The sequence below is a fragment of the Bos indicus x Bos taurus genome, chromosome 15 (genome assembly GCF_003369695.1).
Source record: "Bos indicus x Bos taurus breed Angus x Brahman F1 hybrid chromosome 15, Bos_hybrid_MaternalHap_v2.0, whole genome shotgun sequence".
In the NCBI taxonomy this organism is placed as follows: domain Eukaryota; kingdom Metazoa; phylum Chordata; class Mammalia; order Artiodactyla; family Bovidae; genus Bos; species Bos indicus x Bos taurus.
Window position 1 is genome coordinate 44906599 of NC_040090.1, and position 14513 is coordinate 44921111.

The 14513-nt window shown below is 47.3% G+C and overlaps 1 protein-coding gene across 6 annotated transcripts in view; it reads left to right on the plus strand.

Annotated features, from left to right (window-relative positions):
* Positions 1–1116: 1116 nt before the first annotated feature.
* ARNTL (aryl hydrocarbon receptor nuclear translocator like) overlaps positions 1117–14513 on the plus strand; it is a 108009-nt gene continuing 94612 nt past the window's right edge. For all 6 annotated transcript variants that reach the window (XM_027563324.1, XM_027563321.1, XM_027563323.1 and 3 more), the window contains exon 1: positions 1117–1250. The gene's annotated coding sequence lies outside the window, so the exon portion shown is untranslated. The remainder of the gene's footprint in view (positions 1251–14513) is intronic.

A 14513-nucleotide genomic window follows, 5' to 3' on the forward strand; every position in this document is an offset into this window, starting at 1 on the left:
CCCCTATCCCTCCATCTCACTCCCAGCTAGGTGCTAAAGGTGAGGGGGTGAGTATAACAACAAAAAAGACGAGGTCCTTTCATTTAGGGAGTTTAACATCTAAAAGGGTAGGGAGCTCTTTGTGTTAAAGGCCCTCTGTTAAGTGCTTGAGATGCAAAAATAAGATTCTTCCTCCTCTCAGTACTCAAGTTGTATCTTGTTATGAAACGTTTATTTTCTGCAAGTATTTGTTTCCTTCCGTCTCACTCCTTGGACAGCTTTTCTACGGTAGAAACAGAGCCACTGGGAAGTTGTATGCCACACAGTAGTGCGGCCACTGAAAGGAAAAGCACTGGAATCGCTCCAGGCTAGAGTTTTCTCTTTTGAACAGGAAAGACAGCTCCAATCGGATGCTTGGAGGTCAGGACGAACGAAAAGAACGTAAGAACACTTGAATTGAAAAACCTTCTAGAAATACCAAGTATTTCTTCTCTCGTTTGGACTTTGGCAAACCAGGATGTTTTGGGAAGGATCTGGCACTCTGTGTTCCTAAAACTGGTTTCCTAGATGGAGTTGGAGGTAGGGGAACGAGGAAATGTTTCTTTAGTCAGGATACCCCGAGTGAAAAAAGGGTAAGGAGGAGGAGTGAGAGCCGTGACCCAGAAGCAAGTCAGGAACCTAGAGAAGGACATCTCAAGCGACTGCAAAGAGTGCGGCGTCTGGACCCGCAGTGGCCAAGGCTAACGGGAGACCAGGGGAAAGAGAGGACAGGGGCGAGGAAATCCAGGGAAAACGCATCGATTGGTCCTCTCCTTGGGGCGTGTGCTTCTGTGCGCCAAGCGATTGGTGGCGGGAAAGTAGCAGGTAAACCGGCCCTCGCCGCCTCGCCATTGGTCAGCGGCCTCTCTTGCTGCCACACAACTGGCTATCAGGCCGCCAAGCCGCGCGGCGATTGGCCGGGGGCGGTCGCCGAGACCGGCTCTCTTCGGGCTCTAGGATTGGCTGGAGGGAAGAGGCAGGTATCCGGGCTCCGCGACTCCTCCATTGGTGGGCGGGGAAGGGGGGTTGGGCACAGCGATTGGTGGGCGGGGGGCCGGGCCTGGGCCGGCGGGGAGCGGATTGGTCGGAAAGTAGGTTAGTGGTGCGACATTTAGGGAAGGCAGAAAGTAGGTCAGGGACGGAGGTGCCTGTTTACCCGCGCCGGACTCACCGCCGCCGCCGCCGCGGGATCCGAGTGGGGGCGCGGGCGCGGGCGCTCCCGGCGAGCCACGGTGAGTGTCGGGCTGGCCGCAGCCAGCGGTGCGGCCGCGGGCACCCCGTCGGGGCCGTTAGCACCCTGGCAGGCTCAAAGCCCCCGCCGCCGCCCGGGGCGCAGCCCGGCCGCCGGGGAGCCCTGCCCGACGTGCCCGCTGCCGGCCTTAAAGGGCCCGTGCCCGCTCCCTGCCCCCACCCGGGCCGCGGGGAGGCTGCGCCCCTTAAAGGCGCCGCACTCGTCCGCCCCATCCTCCCTCGCGGGGGCTGGCGCTGAGGACTAGAACGGACAGAGGTGCCGCAGGCACCCTTAAAGGGACCGGGAAAGAGTCCGCGGAAATACCCATCTCCCCTCCGCGGGCATAGCTACCTGAAGTCGGGGTGGGGGGGCGGTGGTGGTGGTGGTGGCAGGAGCAGCCAGCTGCCTCTTAAAGGGACAGCTCCACCCTTTGGGATCAGTGACCCGACTAAGGGCTAGTCCTAGGATGTATCCCCGGAAGGTTCAGGGACCCCCGAGGGGACCATCCTTGACGGCTGCACTCCAAGGGCGTTGGGTTAGAGATGCGGCTTCTGCCCTTCCTCCCTCTCCCCTCTACTTTCCTTTCGGGAGCCTGCAGGGCTGGATAGAGGCGGGGAGGGCGTCTCCGCCCGGCTTGGGGAGTCCGAGCCACCCCCTACCCCTTTGGCCCTTTCGCGGGTGCTGGGGCTGCACCTGGGTATTCCCGGCCCGGGGATGCGGCCGACCCCAGCATGCGAACTTCGGTCCGGCCTGCGCCGTCTGGGTCCTGGGCAGCCCGGGGAGGATCCCCGTGGGTCTGCGAGCAGGTGCTCCACGACAGGGGGAATGTCACCCGGCGCCCAGGTGTGGGCCCGCCGGCCGCCCTGGAGTCCTGGAGACCCGCGGAGGGCGCAGCGAGGCTGGCTTTAGCACCGGATTTGACAGATGTCAAAGAAAAAGCTTCCCGCTCGAGATTGTCGGGCGTTGAAAGCCTAGAGAGCTCTCGTTTGCTCGGAGGAATAAGTGGAAGAATAGAAATTAATGCCGATCTTGTGGGGCTCGAGTCAGTCACCCCGAGGGGTCGTGGGACCCGGCTGCAGAGCCGAGGGCAGACGCGGGGAAAGGGAAGGCTCTACTGGCCATAGGCGTCTGTTGTTAAGTTGGTGCTGGCCGGTGGAGTACCAGGCTGTGCCCCTCACCTCACGTTTCTCAATCCCCTGTTCCCTCCCCTGCTTTGGCCCATTCCGATCACCTAGCTCTGTTTTGTCTCTTTTCGCGGTTGTGGTCTCCTCTCCCTGCTTGCGTAGCTACTCCTCGGCAAGGAATTATTAGCCAAGTTTTATCACTTAGCTTCCAGAAACAAGATTCAAAGAAGCATTTCTTGACTGTACGTGTATTTCCAGGATCTTCGTTTTATTAAAAAAAATCTATAAAAGCTGCCCATTAGCTGCATCTAGTTTCCCACAACGCTTGCTTGTCATTTGTCCTTGTGACATTCGCCGCTGTTCCCTCTTTTAATCTATTTTTATGTGACAACTATTATTTTAATTCTTCTTGTCCCATTGATATCAGGATCTGTCGATTTGGGTTGGTAGAGTTTTTAATTAATGTGCTGGTTGAATCATGAGCTTAAAATAATCTTTGCTGCTCCAGAGCAGTTTTGAATAATCTCATGCTCTCCGTGCTTGCAAGACTTAAAAAAAGAAAAAAAAAATCACTGCTGTTAATTTCGATTTCCATATCAATGAAACTCCAAAATGTTTTCTTAATGCAAAGTTCAGCCTTTCACTCCATGATCTATTACTGAGTTCACTTTATTGCTAAGTCTTTAAAACATTTTGTTGAACATACCTGGAAGGCTTTAAAATTTCCCGGGCAGGATTTGAAATTGCCTGTATATCTAAAGCTGAATCTGTAGACGTATTTTTTGTTTTGATTGTAGATGTAGCTGGTGAATAATATAAATAGGTTAAAACTATAGTTAAATGTATACCTTATTCCAACCCCTAAGGTTTAGAAAGAGGGAGAGAGAAAAGAACAGGGGTGGTGGAAGTGTGCTAGCCTGAGAGTTAGAATCACCTGGTTCCAGCCCAGACTTGGGTTTTCATGGCTGTGCCACTTGGGGCAAGTCACAGAACCCTTCTGGGTTCTACTTGCCTCAGATGGAAAGTAAGGCAGGAGAACGAGGTGATCTCAACAGTTCCTTCTGCTCTAAAGTTCTGTGCTTCTCTAAATATTTAATATGGCTGAATTTCAGGTTGGTATTTACCTGCTGGAACCTCCAGAATATCTGAGCTGACATCCTATTTTCATAGGAAACTTAAACAGATCAACAGATGGTGTTTTAAAGAATCCATTTCAAATGATTTATAAAATGATGACTATTCAGGAGTTTGTCAGCTATTTGCAGAAGAGGTTTGCCTACCAAAGAGAGGAAAAGGAAGTGGCCCTACTTTCAGATTTATCACTTCATACCAATGATCTATATGCCATTTATATATACTAAACAAGGGACACGCACTGTAGAAAGACTCGTTAACAAAATGCATATGAATATGTAAAAGCTAAATATTCAGTATCTCTCTTTGGTATAAGGGCTGCCTTCCTTTTGTGGGCTTTCTTCTATTTGTGATTCTATCGTCGACTCTCATGGTGGTTGGAGAAAGTCAAATATTAAGGGAACATTTTCTGTCCCAAATGATATTACAATCACAGGCAGTGATTTGAATTAACATCATGGTAGCAAATGAAGGGAAGTAATTGTTTACTTCCTTTTTAAACCTTGAGGTTTAATCGAAAGCCTGGAAATGCAGACATGTCACTCTTCTCCAGTCTTTTCTCTCCTCATTACCGCTTCATCATAACACTCAGATTTACTCCTAACATCCACCCTGGCTTTCCTCCTCCTCTCTCTAAACAAGACCTGCTCTGACTTAAGCTCCCTCAGCTTCTCTTCCTTTCTGCTCAAAATGTCTTGTCTCTTTCCCTCATCTTTCCTCCTCACCTCTTAGTTTGGCAAAAGCAAGTGAATTTCTTTCCTGTTCCCTCTTGGAGCCTCTGGCAGGACCTAGGACTTGGGTTGGGTGGTGTGTCCTTGGACAAGTGCTGGATTCCTCTGACCGCAGGCTCCGCCTCGGTGGTGTAGTGAAGGTGCCTGCCCCTTGGAGTCCCTAGATCAGGGGAGATGATAACGTGTAAGATGCCAGGGACGCAGGAAGCCCTCCCTCAGTGCCTGCTGCACTCCCTTCCCAGCACTGCCAGGGTGCTGTCACTAGAATTTCCTTCGTGCTTCTTTCTCTCAGCCTCCTCACCAACCCCAGAAAAGCCCTTGTCTTGACTGATGAGGGAAGGATGGAAGAGGAAGAAACAGGCCTACTGTGGGCCGCTGTGCAGCAGGCAGCTTTCACAGGTGTGCATTTGTGCTCCTGGGTCCCTCTGTCTCTCTCTCCCCTCCCTGCCCAGCAGCTGCTCCCAGGGCTGTGAACATTGACCCCCTCAACTTTCTCATCTGCTCCATCCTCAGCTCCTGCCCTCTGGCTTCTTTCTCTACTATCCTTCTTATTTATTCTCAAATATCTCCAAAAACTTTTAAGTCTGGAATCCAGGCGCCCATTCTTAGTCCTCAGTTGTTGATCTTGGCCCTTTTGCAGCTTTTACCCACATGTCTTTTCTTCCTTCCTGAAATCCCCTTCTCAGCCTCTGGGTTTTCTTCTTACACACCCTAAAGGTAGGTGTCTGTCCAGGTCTCTGCTCTTCACACTGTCTTTGTTGGCTTGGATCCTGTTTCTTGTCCTGATGTGTCTCTCCTGTTTCAGCTGCTAGCAGGTCCATCGTGGATATTAATTAATTGCAGCCTGTTGCCAGCATTGGTGGCCTTGGCATAACAGGTTGCAAACAACTTGCAAACATGGTCTCATTCATCCTCAGGATAGCTGTACTCCTTCACCATCAGGCTGTCCTGAAAGGGACTTTGGTTGGGTGGCTAAAAGTGCAGACTTTGGAGCCAGATTTTATATCCTTTCTGGTTTTATGACTTGTGGTCAAGTTGCTTTGCTCTCTGTTTTGGTGTCCTCATCAGTAAGATGGGAATTACTGTAGTCCTTGGGCTTCCCTGGTGGCTCAGCTGATAGAGAGTCTGCCTGCAGTGCTGAAGACCCAGGTCCAATCCCTGGGTCAGGAAGATCCCCTCCTGAAGGAAATGGTCACCCATTCCAGTATTCCTGCCTGGAAAATCCCATGGACAGAGGAGCCTGGCAGTCCATGGGGTCGCAAAGAGTCGGACACTACTGAGACTTCACTTTCACTTTCTAGTCCTTACCTCAGAGTGCAGTATGGATTCAATGAGTTAAAGAATGAAAAATACATAAAGCACTTCCTGAATCATAGTGAGCATTCATGGATATTAGCTATCAGTTTTGCTGCTCCTTCTTCCCTTTCCATACCCAGCCCACCTGGCTGTGAGCACAGGACTGTCAGCTCCCTGGACCAGCCTTTGGCCTGTTCTGTGCCTCAACCTTCCCTCATCCAAATCCTCCTCCTTTTTAAGCTCCAGCTCAGATGCTTAGTCCTCCTGGAGCTATGCTTCATTTTGTTTTTCCTCCTCTCTTGCTGGGCAGCAGTGTCTCCCCAGCCCTTGACCTAGCTAGCACTAATTATTTTAGGTACTGCTGCATCCCATATCGTGTTGGGCTGCCTCTGGGAATATCTTACCTGCAGGTTCCAGGCCAGTCACTTTTGGGGCACTAATCTTGGTTTCCCCAAATTAGAGGCACAGGGAGCTTCAGGACATATTTGTCCAATCCCAGTGAATGATCTTGAGGAGGAGGAGGAGATGGGGTGGGGTAGGCACTCCGGGACTACGCACAGGAGGGAAGGAGGTCCACCTGAGGAGAGGTGGGCTGTGAGATGAGGGAGTGAAACGGGCACGAGTAGACGTGGCCATGAGTAATTAAGTCCAAGTGGAAGGAAGGATTGAGTTGGGGACCTACAGTTGTGGAGATGAAATTGAATAAGCTTTAGTCATCTTTGCTTCAGGAGAACGTGGAGTGCTGGCATATGATGGGAAATGATTTTTACATTAGTACATGCTGTCCTTTTAAATAGGATAAACTCATGTTTAGCCAGCCTGGTTAAAGAAGGGGATGGATGGTCTGTCTAATTTAATATTCTGGTTAATACTCTACCCATTAGATTTTGTACATATGCTAAGTAAAACATTTACAAGTGTTTATGTGTTCAACTGCTGTTTGAAATGTGTGACCTGGGCAAATTAGTTAGCTTCTTTGAGTCTGATTTACCTCATTTGCAAAATAGAAATAATAATAAGGATGATAACGGCAGCTAATGTTTATTGAACATTCTCTGAGTGCCAGCAGATATGTTAGTCACCTTATGTTTATTAACTTGTTCAATCCTCGTAATAACCCCATGAGGTAGGTAGAGCGATTATCCTTATTTTACAAGTGAGGTGGTTTTGTGCACTGCCCAGCTGGGATGGGGCCGGGCTGGATTTGTGGCAGGGGGAGGGGGAGGGACAGTCTGCTCTCTAAACGCGGTGGTGGATGCCTTCTGGGACGAACCTTAGGATTTGATCAGTGTCAAGCCAAGCAGGCCCTCGATGATTGGTAACCGGTCTTATTGTTGATGGTCTTTCTTGGTGGCTCACATGGTAAAGAATCTGCTGGCAAGGTAGGAGACCTGGGTTTGATCCCTGGGTCGGGAAGATCCCCTAGAGGAGAGTATGGCAACCCACTCCAGTATTCTTGCCTGGGAAATCCCATGGACAGAAGAGCCCAGCAGGCTACAGTCTGTGGGACTGTAAAGAGTCAAACATGACAGAGCAACTAACACTTTCACTTTTCACTTTCACTTCTTGTTGACAAACGTGGCACGTGCCTCCTTTTAAACAGGACTGGAGTCCTCTGAGGTAGGGCACAAGGGGTGCACATTTGGATATTACCCGAGGGGCACTTACATGGGCTTGTGGGCGTGCTCCTTACGTTCTGTTGTGCATTTCTGTGTCTCCTGCTTCCCCCCTGCCTCTCTGTGGCATTGCCCTGACATGGGCCTTACGTGGTTCAGTCAGCCCCTCCTCAGGCAGCTTGTGAGAAATGAACAGAACTCATTACCCACTGCCCCCTGACGTGGCCATCACTGGGAGGAGAACTTTTGTAAAGTCTCTCACCTTCCCCTCCTCTTCCCAGCGCCTTACCCCAAAGACAGATGTCCACAGCCTTAATGTGTACGTATATATAGATAGATTTCTTTAATGCCAGTTGTTCCCCGAATACATTTAGATAGTAAGGAAAATGTTGTTTTATGTCAAGAACCTGTTACATAAAAATGTGTTATATAATGTTCAAATATATACTGCACAGTGAAGTTATATACTACTTTTTTCCCCAAAGAATAAAAAGACAGTAAACACAGGCTTACTGAAGGTAATTAATCTCAGATGTGAAAGGCATGGAAAGACATGCCCTGCCCTCAGAGTTATCATTTTGAACCTCTGTTCCCCTTCTTGAATGCTCCAAGTATAGACAGGACGTTTGGGAACTTGACCCAAATCTGCCATGGAATGCTACTGGGAAATACTCTGGAAGTTGTCTGTTTTTTTTTTTTTTTAAACTGGGGGAGTGCTCCTTGCTCACTTGCATCTCTCTGATGTCTAAGCAGAGGGGAGGGGTTCTTTTTGTCCCCCTCCTGTTCAGACCATCAAGGTCATCCTCTAACCAATTTTCTGCTCTACTCTCTGCTTCCTTCAGTTCCTCCCACATGATGTATCCAACTTTGCCTCCCAAGAGCAGCCCTGCTGCCAGTGGCCTGTGGTCGACACCCCTGTGTCCGGTTCTCCAGGCTCTGCAGAGTCTGCCCGTGCTCCCCCTCACCAGCCCCGCCCCTCATCCTCCACCTCCACTCCCGCCCGAGCAGGTTGCCAATTCAGTTCTGCTTGTCCCTGCCCAGGCCACCCTGTGCCCTACTCTCTCCTGCTGTCTGTCTTCTCTTGGATTCTCCCTTGACTAGAGAGGCCTCTCTTCTCTACCCCAGCTTGCCTTGACTCTCTCTTCTTTGTGAAGCCTCCTCTGATGATATTTGTCGCATTTGCTCTTTCTTTCTTTTTTACTTTTGATTGCCAGCCATTCATTCAGAAGCATTAGTACTACATAATTAGCATATTGATCATATCACTTTCAATCAGGATGGCCAGTGCTCTCATTTTTTAGTTGTTTCATGAATAATCATCTTGTCCTTACTTCCCCACCCTGCACCTATACTCACTCATGCAGTGAAGTTTCTTGGATGCCTACCATGTGCATAGCAATGTTTCAGGCATAGAAGATAAAGCAGTGAACAAAACAGAATCCTAGGGGGAGGAGACAGATCGAAAATACCTAAGCATGTTACCTCCTTGTAGTGATAGATGCTGGGTAAGCAACCACAGAGGGTAAAACAGCAGTGATGATGAAGAAGCTTGCTGTAGCTGGGTCCTTGGGTGAAGAGGTGACGTTAGAGCTCAGCTGAAGGAAGATATGGGTAAAGTATCTCAAGAAGAGGGAACAACCAGTACCAAGGCCCTGAGATTAGAAGCAGCTTGATTGTTTTTGAGGAAAGTACAGGCCAGTGAAACTGGATGATGAATTCCTTGAGGATAGATGTTTTGTCCTCCCTCTAATCCTCAGCCCAGGCTTCCCTGGTGGTTCAGTGGTAAAGAATCCGTCTGCCAATGCAGGAGGTGCAGGTTCGATCCCTGGGTTGGAAAGATCCCCTGGAGAAGAAAATGGCAGCCCGCTCCAGTATTTTTGCCTGGAGAATTCCATAGACAGAAGAGCCTGGTGGGCTGCAACCCATGGGGTAGCAAAGAGCTGGACACGACTTATTAACTAAACAACAACCACAGCAGTCCTTAGCCCAGTGCTAAAAGGCCCTGTAAATACTTGCATTCACAATGGGAGCATTTGCCCTTGGTTATACATTGTATAAATAGCAGTTGACCGTATTCTGTTCAGAGGCTTTTAATAAAACACTATATTGCATGCATGTAAACAAATTAAGGGTTTGATGAATTTTCTCATAAATATACTCTTAGCATTTATCACTGTTAACTGTTTTAATTACATCTAGTGCAGAGCTTCAGACTTCAGAACTCTGTTTTACATGCATAGCCATCTTAAAAACAGGTTTTATTCCAAAAGTTCATTTATAAGGCAGTTGATGGAAACTTGGGATAAATTTTTCTGTGGAAAAAAGTGAACTAAATGGTGGTTTAGTTCCCAAGCAAGCCCATAAAAGCCTTTTAATGCTGATTCTATAATAACTGAAACCATACTATTTAGTGCTAAAGCATTATCAGCATTAATTAAGCCTTCCAAAGCCAGACCCCCATTTATATAGCATTAAAGGTCATTTACTCTTAGCATTCATGCGACTCATTGAACTCAGTCACTTCTCCTACAATTTTTCTAGTCTGAAAAGCTTTATAAAAGGGCTTTTTTTGTGTTTTTTTTGTTTGTTTGTTTTTTTACTTTTGTGCCTTTAGGATTTCATTTCTTGTGTTATAAATGAGACAGTGGTGTGAGAAATGGGAAACTGTGGGCTGGAAGTTGGGAGAGACCTGGGCTCCAGTCTCGGCCCAACAACTGGCTTCCTGAGTGAAGTTGCCCTCAGTGAACTTTGATTTCTCAGGTCTTGGCTATAAAATCCTGTTTTCTCAATGTAACAGGAAAACATACATACACTGCATTGTTCACACCTGCCCTCGAATAGCGACCTCCAGTTTCTTATTGAAGAATCAAGTGGAATACAAAATAATGAGGAACTCAATAAGTTCCCATGCGTAGTGCTCAACAGTTAATGCCTTCAGTATGAACCTTGACTTTGATCTGCTCTCTCTCCTGACCAGTTGAAAGAAATTCTGTCCTAGAACTTTCAGTCCAGATAAGATTCCTGTGTTCCTGGTCGACTTATCTTCCCTATAATTATGTAAATCGTTTTTTCTTTTTAACTCTTAGGGATAAAAATGGTGACTCTGGTTTGTTGCTTTTGAAATAGACTTACAAGTGCCCTTAGGGAATGGAACGAGTTTGCAGGAGAGAGCAGAGCTGAAGGAGTGTGGGATCAAAAACAATTTTAAATGTTAAATGCAAAGCTATTTTCAGTATCTTGCTGGAAGAAAAAAAATTTTTTTCAAGGCTTCAGATGATAGAAGAGGTTTCTGCTCTGAAGGAGAAGAGCCTCAGGTTTTACCATGGTGAAAACTACCCAGTTCTTTACCTGCCACCCCTCCCTTCCTCCTCTCCCACCTCTAAGTCTTGTTTTTGGCCTCAAGAGCGGTATTTGCTATTTGAGAGGTTTGATATTTAAGCAAATGCTAGTGTGAGGGCTCATCTGGGACCTAGGGTATAAGAGGCTTAGAGTTCAGCTATCTTAGGGTGCAGAGGGCTATATGATGAGCTTCCCCAGTAGATTCTGGAACGAGGGGAGCCTCATTGGCAGTGACAGTGCACTTTGAGCACTGCGTCTGCTTGGTTACTTGTGAATGGTATGTTCCATTTTTTTCTTTTTCCCTTGCTTGAAGGCATAGCAAGAGGAGTTGGTGCAAGAAGTTATTGCTCTGTGTGGATTTCACTTAGGAGCTAGAGGGTAGTGTTATACCCAGCCTTCCTCCTTGAATCCTGGAATACTGGCAGGAATTTTGTCTGTTTTGTTCTCTGCTGTATCCCCAAGCCTCTAAGAAAGTGTCTGCATAGAGTAACCACTCGATAAATAGCTGCTGATTGAGTGAGTTCAGCTTGGGAAAACCTCAACTTTCCCACCTTGTCTGATAGTATAGGCTTATGTGCTTGGTCTTGCCAGGTACTTTGGATTTAGATTTCCCTTTCCTTTTGCCATCTGTATTTTTCTTATTCTTCAGGGTGGCCAGATATCAGTATCTTTTATTGATGATCAGGACTTACCTGGCCGTGGTTGTCCCTGCCCTGCTGATGTTCATCTTTACGTTATCTTTAATTGGCTCCAAAGTACAGAAAATCAATAGCTGAGCCACATCAACTAAAGAAAACTTCCTGTGTATTTCTTTGGGTGTAGTACTATACATTTCTTTATTCAATTGAGAGATATCTGAAGGGCCATATACCAGGCACAATGCTAGACCCAGAGGAAGAACAGAAATAGTTATGGCCAAGGAGCCTGCAGTTTTATCTGCATATAGAGGATAATCCAAGGCCACATACAATGCCAATATAGATGATCTGTAATTGCTACAGGATTTCAGAGACTAGAAAGCTCTTTTTGAGTTGCTGTGGTAGGGAGGAAGCTTTGTGGAAGTGATCAAATCCAGACTTTTAAGGATGTGTAGAATTGAGATTCACAGAAAAGCGTAGCACAGGTGTTTCCAGGGACTAGGTAGGTGGGAACATAGCATATCAAAAGCACCGAGGTAGGGATGACCAGTTTGTATTCACGGACACAGACTTGCGTGGAATAGAGGGTTTTTCATTTCAGACGACAATAATTACTAACACATCGAGAGTTCTTATGATGTCCTTCATACTTCATATATATTATCTGATCTAATGCCTACAAGAGCCCATGAAGGAGATACTATTATTAGCATCATTTCAGAGATGAGGAAAGTGAGGCACAGAGTGATCTAGTAACCGTCCTAAGGTCACATAGCTAAGAAGCAGCAGATCCAGGATTAAAAACTAGGCCATAGAGACGTGTGACCAGTGGAAGCCTCTGTCTCCCACCGTCCTCCAGATGCAGGATTTGGGTTTGGTTGGGAGTTTTAGAGTCACGAGCTGTAAGTGGACAAGACTGTAGTCTACTCCTTCATTTTGTAGAAGAAACTCAGCAACCTTAAATGGCAAGTCACCGTTTACCTAGTGAGGTAGAGACTGGTAGAGAACCAGTGAGGTGGTTTCATTATGATTAGGGTTTTTAGTGATGTGAAATTATTCTTCTCAGGTGGCGCTATGGTAAAAAGCCCGCCTGCCAATGCAGGAGATGTAAGAGATGTGGGTTCGATCCCTGGGTCGGGAAGATCCCCTGGAGGAGGAGATGGCAACCCACTCCAGTATTCTTGCCTGGAGGATACCACGGACAGAAGCACCTGGTGGGCTACAGTCCATAGGGTCACAAAGCATCGGACACGACTGAAGCAACGTACGCATAAACGTGAATCCAGTGTGAGTGTTCCAGTTGGATTGGAGCAGAGGGACTGACTGCAGCAGAGACGGGATGGGAGGCTACTAGCTGAATCCAGACAGAGATTCAGCTGAGTGGAGCCAGAACTGGGAATTAATTGTCAATTATGTTAATCGGCATGGCTGTTTTCAGCCGCCCTTTAGAATTTAGAGTGTGGGGAACATCTGCCTGTGTGAGTGGCTTTCAAGTATGTGAATCTGCAGTGTATTGTGACCGTGACACCTTGGTTAATGACTTCTCAAGAAGCAAAGCACCATTATGGAAGTCAGATGTTTAAAAACAAATACCCACATTTGCCAGGAAGGTTCCCTGATTAGAAATGGGATAACCTGTATTCTAGGCTGCTTCCAACACCTAAGCATCAGATTGTTGTTATTTAGTCACTAAGTCGTGTCCGACTCTTTTGCAACCCCATGGACTATATCTCTCCAGGCTCCTCTATGGGATTTCCCAGGCAAGAATACTGCAGAGAGTTGTCATTTCCTTCTCCAGGGGATCTTTCTGACTCAGGTATCAAACCTGCATCTCCTGCATTGGCAGGCGGGTTCTTTACCCCTGAGCCACCAGGGAAGCACCGGATAGCCTAAGCCAGAAACTTAATGTCTCTAGCTGTGACTAATTCCTTATCTGTGGAACAGGTATAAATTCATATCCAGCCCCTTACAGTGTGGTTCTAATGCTGGAGTAAGATAAGAGCTGTAAACTTGCTCCCTGGTTGTAGGGGGCAGAAGTTGTGGTTTTAACAGTGAAGGTGTACCAGCCTTTCAGGCAGAGCCTGAAGGGCACAGAAGTTCTGCCTCCAGGGTGTGTTTAGGGATGCGGCGCTGTCCACCAGATGGGTGCTGACTAGCCTCACTTTGCTGGGTAGGGCCATATTTCAAAGATAATGGTATATTTCACCCTTAGAAACAGGGGAACTAGCCTGGGCGTGGATAGAAAAGTTAGGCCAGACATGCTAGTTAATCTGTACTCCTCTGTGCACACCACTCAGGTTAGTGATGGGCTGCTGTGAACTGGAAAAACCAGTGTCAGGATCCAGCCAGCTGGCCAGTTGGGCATTCTTAGATATTTCACCTGTCCTGGGTCAATAGGCAGAAATCCAGAAGAACCTTGATTACTTTGGAAACTTAATGAGTGAGCCAGCATGCTGCCCTGATGATACTTGGTTACAAAGCTTGTGGCAGTCTTGACATGAAGGATTGGAGATTTGCCGAATCTTAATTTTTGTTAGTATTGCATGATGTATTTATTATTTATAATAATAACTATAGCGTACTTAACCTCTGAGTATTTACCCTCTGCCGAGAACTACGCTAAGGGCTCACGTGACTTTTCTCATTGAATACTCACAATAGCCCTGTCAGGTAGATTCCTGCTTTCTAGTTAGGGAGACTGAGATCCAGTGCCTCTGATGGTCCAGTGAGTGGAAAAGCCAAGATTCAAACTCAGAACAATCTCCCTCTTAGCTGCTGCAATCTTCTTCCTCTCTTTTCCTGGGACCCTAAAATGCTTCCTAAATCTGGTTTTGAGGTTTCTGACAGCACAGTGGGTCTTTGGAAGGCATTTTTGGTTGATAGTGACTCTGGCTCACCACGGCTCTCCCTCCTTCACAGCCCATGGCTGGCATCTGGCAGCTCTTGCCGACTGCCCTGTGGCTCGTGAGCAAAGGATGCCAAAGATGAATGCACCAGATTGACTAACTATTGCTGGCTAGTGCAAGTGGTGGTGGTGGGGGCGGGGGGTTTGGGGGAAGAGAAGAATGATGAAACAATTGCTCTGGGTCAGTTTCTCAGAAAGTGACAGGGTGGTTGGTAGCCTGCTGCATTTTCATGTTGATGCCCATCAAGATCTCCTTATGAAAGCCTGTCTTGAAGTCGTGGTCCTGATAACAATGCCATGCACCTCTCATGTGTGATTTACAAAGCAGTTTTTACCTCTGTTGTCTTGTCTAGTCTTAACCACAACCTTACAAGGAGAGGTGTTACAAAGTCTCGTTTTGCATACTGGAAATATATAAAGAACTTAAACTACTGTCCAGGGTCCCGAAGTTAGTCAATGGCAGAGTCAGGCTTAAACACCA